Source organism: Phocoena phocoena, chromosome 11 (genome assembly GCF_963924675.1).
Source record: "Phocoena phocoena chromosome 11, mPhoPho1.1, whole genome shotgun sequence".
Taxonomy (NCBI): Eukaryota; Metazoa; Chordata; class Mammalia; order Artiodactyla; family Phocoenidae; genus Phocoena; species Phocoena phocoena.
Genome location: NC_089229.1, coordinates 97,962,429 through 97,969,250, shown reverse-complemented (window position 1 = coordinate 97,969,250; position 6,822 = coordinate 97,962,429).

Here is a 6,822-nt window from a genome sequence, read left to right as displayed (position 1 = left end):
GTTCTGGTGTTTCTGGTCTTCTGTATTTTCACTTATTACATGTATCTTGGGGCTCTGTATTGGTGTGTGTAGATAGATCTGGTTACTTGTAACCACTGTATTGTACAAAATAAATGTAGTACCTTTTTTCTTTATTCTCCTATCAGTGGGTGTTTCAGTATATTCACTCTTTTCTTATAGAAAACAATGCTTACGTGGAATAGCCTTGTGCTGTGTCATAAAAACTGTGCATCTCCAGTTTGACAAGAGCCAGTGGTTCTCTGAAGCGGGCTGTACTATTTTTCAGTCTCGGTAGAAGTATTTGAAAGTTCCTGGTTTCCACATCTTTGGAAATCTTGTCTGATGAACTTTTGTTGATCTGATGAGCGAAAAATGTGTCGCTGTTATAACGAGCTTTTCTGTGACTGCTGGAGTCTGGGCAGTTTCTTCACGTGCATGTTGACAATGAGGCTTCCCTCCCTGGCGAGTCACCACCGTACATTCTCGGTCTGGTTTTCTGTTGGGCTGTGGGGCGTTTCCTTAGTGAGTTACAGGAGACCTTGCAAATATCCTCCAGTTCACTGATCTCTTGCATGTGTTACCATCCATTTTTTTCACGTGTTTTTTATTTTGAAGTCAAACCGCCGATATACCTTGTCCTTTATGGTTTGGGGGGAGTTGCGGGTGTCTTTAAGGAGCCTTCTCTGCCGTGAGGTCATATCCTAATCTCCTTTTCCTTACAGTGTTACAGGATTTTTTAAAATGTTAAATCTTTAAATTATCTGGAATTTATTCTTGTATGGTATAAGGTCAGAACTCAACTTTTTTTTTTCCGTACGGGGAAACAGTTACCCCAGCGTCACTATTATCCCGGGTGTCTGGTGATTCTCGGTCAGACCCCCACTTACCCACATTTGCTGGAGTGTGTGGACTCTGTTCTGTTTGAGTGCAAGCTCTGGGTTCCCGTCACATTGGCATCCTCAGTTACTGTCGCTTTGCGGCTGAGTACCTTGTAGGGTGAGCGCCTCTATTCTATACACACGTTAGAACCAACTGGTCAATTTCCAGAAAAATTCTGTTGCATATTTAATTGGAATCACATGCCTCTATTCGTTGATTTAGTCATTTGGTAAATACATTTCGAGCGTGGCACACACATGCCAGGCTATTATAAGAACTGTTAGACTATTACAAGAACTGCGAATATATGGCAACGAACAAAAAATAGACCAAGTCCCCATCCTTGTGGAGCCTATACCCCGTCAGGGAGGATAAATACATGACCTGTCATTGGGGTCAGTGCAATGGAAGGAAGTGAATCGGCCGCGGAGGGAGGCGTGCTGCTTTCTCTGGGGGACGTGCAGAAGGGCTTCCTTGGGTGGGCTTGGAGGACCCAAGGCGACTCTGCTCATCTGTGGGAGGAAAGCAACCCAGATGGAATGGGGGGCGCAGGGGCCCGAGGAGGGGTCGAGCTCTGCGTGTGGGACCCGAGCTTGGGGGGCGCTGGGCAGGCAACAGGAGACGGGGGCAGAGAGCAGAGGGGATGGGGGAGGGAGGCATGGCTCTGTGGCCTGTGCCAAGGGGTCGTCTGTTGATGGATTAATGTCTGGTGGGGCCGGGCAGTGACACAGGGAAGGTTTGTGGTCAGAAAACCTGTATTCAAGTTCTTCTAGTATTGTGGCCAAGCAAGTCTCTTAATATTCCCCGAGCTGCTGTTTCCTCATGTTAAATGGAGAATAATTATAATTATGTATGTGTGTTCTGGTAACCTTTTGGTTTTGATATGTCAGACCTACAGAAAAATGGCGAGAGTGATCCAAGAAACCCCTTGGGTTAATCTCTTTACCCGGACTCACCACTTGCTTACGTTTTGCCCCATTTGCTTTGTCGTTCAAGCTCGTGTGTGTCTTTTCCCCCAGAGACATTGGAGAGTAAGTTGGAGACATCACGCCCTTTCTCCCCTGCAAAATTTCAATGTGCGTTAATCTTAAGATCAAAGATGTTCTTATATACAGCCACAGGACAAATATCAACATCAGGAAGGTCGATACTGATAGAATTTATTATCTGGGCAACAGACCGTAGTTAAATTTTGTCAGTTATTCCATTGGTGTGCTTTCTGGCTAATGTTTCCTCACCCCCCAACCCAGCATCCGGTCCGGGACCACGTGCTGCATTTCATTGTCATGCCTCTTCGTTCTTCTCTGATCTGGAACTGTTCCTTAGCCTTTCTTTGTCTTTCTTGACCCAGTTGTTAAGAGAAAAATTAGAGGCTAGTCATTAGGTTTTTCTGATGCTTCTCATCCTTAGATTCAGGGTATGCCTCTTTGTCAGAAGCACCCGAGGAAGGATGTGTCCTTGGTGAGCCTTGTCAGGAGGTGCGTGAGTGGTATCACCAAGTCCGTCTTCCATGAAATGACTTTATCTGGTTCCTCATTAAACTGTCACCCACACTTTTAGCCTCCATTGATTATTTTCTATGTCTATTTTTGTTTCTGTATGTATTAGTTGGTATTATACAGTAAGGAAGAACTTTCCCTTCTCCCCTACTTATTTATTTATATCCCTATGAACTCAGGGATTCTTATTCAGTGACTTAAATTCCAGTACTATCATTATTTGATGCTCAGATTGTCCCAAATTTGTCCTGTGGGAACACTTCGCAGCTGCTTCTTGTGTTCTCTTGGGATATTCCCATCATTCTTTAAGCACTTCTTTCTTTTCTGACGAACAAGATGCTCCAGAATCGTCTTATTCTTTCCCAGCCTCAGTCCTGGGAATCAGCTTTTTCTCCAAAGAGCCCTGGAGCCATTTGCTTTCAGCGGAAATGGTATTTAGAAACCAAGGTCTGGGTGTCGGATGTGCTCACTTTTAATCTAGGTCTTCCTTGTTATTATTGCATTGAATTCCATTGTGTGAATGAAAATACCACAGTTTATCTGTTCTATTGGTGACATGTGGACCATTTCCAGTTTGGGAGTATTTTGAAAAAGCTGCTACAAATTCTTCTTTTTTACAAGTCCTTTTCTGGATATGTGTTTTCATTTCTCTTGGGCTGGTTGTAGCGTAGGTGTGGGTGTATGCTTAATATACAAGAAAGTTGTCAGACCTTTACTCCAGGTCTGTGTGTATGTATACACACATAGGCTTTTATATGTTTATAATATGCCAGCCTATATATTTGTTATAAAATATAACTTTATTTTCTGAATAGTGTTTTTTATGAGAAGGTGTTCATTTTCATGAGACTGATTTACCACTGTGTTTGTTTTGTGGTTATTGCTTTCTGTGTTCTCAGAAATCTTTGCCCACCCCCTAACTATAGAGATACTCTGTTTTCTTCTAGAAGTTTTATAATTTTACCTTTCCTGTTTAGGTCTGAATCTATCTGGAATTAGTTTTTTGTTTTGTTTTTGTTTTTACTGTCAACTTTATTTTTTTCATGATACAAATTTTTATTTTATTTTTAAAAAGTTTTTATTGGCGTCTAGTTGATTTACAGCGTTGTGTTAGTTTCAGGTGTACAGCAAAGTGATGCAGTTATACATATACATGTATCCACTCTCTTTTGGATTCTTTTTCCCATATAGGCCATTACGGAGTATTGAATAGAGTTCCCTGTGCTGTGCAGTAGGTCCTTATTAGTTATCTGTTTTATATATAGTGGTGTGTATATGTCAGTCGGTTTTGAGGAGGATTAGTATGTTTTATAGGATGTGTATCTGTTGGAATTTGGTGTTCTTCTCATGACTAGAGCGGGGTTATGGTTTTCTGGGAGAAGACCACAGAAGCAAAGTACCATTTTTCATCACATCATCTCAGGAGGACACACTGTCAACGTGACTTACTTCGTTTGATTGTTGGTGTTGATTTTGATATTGACCTTGATCATCACCTGGCTGAGGCAGTGTTCGTGAGGTTTCTCCACGGCAAAGAGGCTCTTCTTTCCCCCTTTTCTGACTGTCCCTTTTGGAAGGAAGTCTCTGTGCACAGTGGGGTTTATGCTGCCTTCTTCAGGACACAGTATCCACATACATCACTCGGAACTCTGCCTGAGAGATTGTACTCTTCTCCCTATTTATTTATTTATTCAGTCATTTATTTTGCTCTGTAAGATTTTGAACTTTTGAGTTAATTGAGACTTGTTTGTTGGCCTGTATGTGGTCTATGTTGATGGACATTCCATCTGTTCAGAAAGTAGTCTTCTGTAGTTGTTGGGTTTGATGCCCTATAAATGTAAGTTATATGAAGTTCATTAACAGTGTCGCTTAGATACCACTAATCCTTTCTGATTTTTTGCCTGTTTGCTTACTCAGTTACTGAGAGAGGAGTGTTCACATTGCCACCTCAGATCAGTACTTGTCTATTCCTCCCTTCAGTTTTGTCAGTTTTGCTTCATGTGTTTTGTTACTCTGTTTTTAGAGACATAAACATTTGTGATTTTTATGTCTTCCTTACGGATTGGCCCTTTTGTCATTAAGAAACGTTCCTCTTTACCTATGGCAGTATTCCTTAACTTGAAGCCTTTTTTGTTTGCTATTTATATAGTAAGCCCATACTTCTCATGCTTACTGTTTTCACTGTATGTATTTGTTATGGACTGGATTATGTCCTCCCAAATTCATGTGTTGAAGTCCTAGCCCCAAGTAACTCAGAATGTGAATGTGTTTGGGGAGAGGGCCTTTAAAAAGGCAATTAAGTTAAAATGGGGCCAATAAGGAAAGTACTAATCCAGTCCGGCTTGGGTTCTAAAAAGAAGAGTAAATTTGTTCACCCTGAGAGACAGCAGGGATGCCTGAGTAGGGTGGAAAGACCAGGTGAGGACGCAGCGAGAAGGTGGTGCCTCCGAGCCAAGGTGAGAGGCCTCGGAAGGAATGAAACCTGCTGGCACCTTGACCTTGGACTTCTGGCCTCCAGAGCTCTGTGAAGATAAATTTGTGTTGTTTAAGCCACCCAGTCTGTGGCATTTTGTTACGGCAGCGAATAATTTAATATCCTTCCCTTCTTTTCTTTCAAGTCCATCTTGTATAGACAACATGTAAATGGGTGTTTTTATTTCATGCAGTCTGACCATTGCCGCCTTTAGTTGTGGTGTTTTATTTATATATGATCTAATTATTGATACGGTTGGATTTAGTCTTGTCATTTTTCTATTGGTCCCCTCTGATTTTTCTTCTACTGTTCTTCCTTTGCTGCCTCCTTTTGGGATAATTGAGTATTTTTTTAGTATTCTCGTTTAATACTTTTAATGGCTTTTGTCAACACCCCTTTGATTGTTTTTACTATTGGAGGTACTTTAGGAATTATAATATGCATATATTCTTATCACAGTCTCCTTAGAATTCATGTTGTATGACTTGCACATACAGTGTTACAGTCTTTCATTTACCGTTCCCATCCTGTGTGGAAATTCTGCCACACAGTACGGTGTTGTAATTCTTGCTTTAAGTGGTATTTTAAAGAAACCAAGAGAAGAAAGTGTATCACATATTTGTAGTTGTTTGAATTTACCCACATTTTTACTATTTCTGCTGCCCTTCTTTGTTTTCTATATGGTGTTATTTCCCTTCAGCCTGGCAACAAGTTCTCGCAGTTTTTACTTCACCTTCATTTCCCCCCCCCCACTTTTGAAGGATGTTCTTGCAGGATATGTAATTCTGGGCATGTAGCTTTATTTTCTTTCAAGCTTTTCAACGCCTTATGGCTTCCCTTGTTGATGGTGAGAAATCAGCTGTGCACAGCTGTTCACGTATCCCTAAAGTTTCATTTTTCTTCAGCAGCTTTCAAGATTTCATCCTTGCTTTCAGAAGTTTGTGATATACTCAAATCACAGTTTGACTGTGACTTTCTTTGTTTTTATTTTTCTTGAGGTTTGCTGAGCTTCTTTTATCAGTACATTGTTTTTCATCAATTGGGGAAATTTCAGCCATTGTATCTTCAAATATTATTCCTCAACTCTTTGCGCTCCTTTCTTGGGACTCCACGTACACGTTTTGGACAGTTTGATATTGTCACACAGATCACTGAGACTCTGGTCATTATTTTTTTAACATATTTTTTCTTTCTTCAGATTAGATTACATGTTAACTTTATTATCTTCAATGACTGTTCTTTCATCTTCAATCTATTAAGCTCATTTAATAAATTTATTATTTCTGATATTGTATCTTTCAATTTTTGATTTCTACTTGGTTCTTTTTATTATTTCTTTTCTCTTTTGAGATTCCTGATCTCTTTGTTCCTTGTTACCATTCCTTCCTTTAAAACCCTTAAATATATTTATAATAGCTGCTTTAAAGTTCCTGCTGCTAATTCCAAGATCTGGGGCATCTAACGGTTGGTTTCTAGTGATTGAATTTTCTCTTGACTGTGGGCCGCTTCCCCTTATTTCTTCCAGAGCCTGGAATGTGTCATCTTTCTTTAGAAGCTTATTGGGATCTTGAGGTGGCTGTGTCTGTGGGTATTTTTCAAATAAAAAGAAATTCCTCTCTTTAAAGGAAACACAAGCTAGAGTGATCAGAAACCCAGTATTAAAATCTTTTCCTTGTTTTCAATAATTCTGTCTGAATTAGGCAAAATTGCTGAGTTCATTTGTGTATGGAGAAAACCTTGAATATTTTAAAATTCTGAAATTTGTCAACTTTGCTCCCTCTAGATTTTCCCAGCGCTCCCCTCCCATAATTCCTCCTGTAATTCCTTTTATTCTCATAGTTCTATGTACTTTTGTGTAGTAATACAAAAAGGAAAAGCTAAGAGAAGCTGAGATAAATTTTATTTTTTTAAAAGAAGAAAGGAAAAAGATGGTGTTACATTTTTATAAATATCCATAAATATAGAGCGATA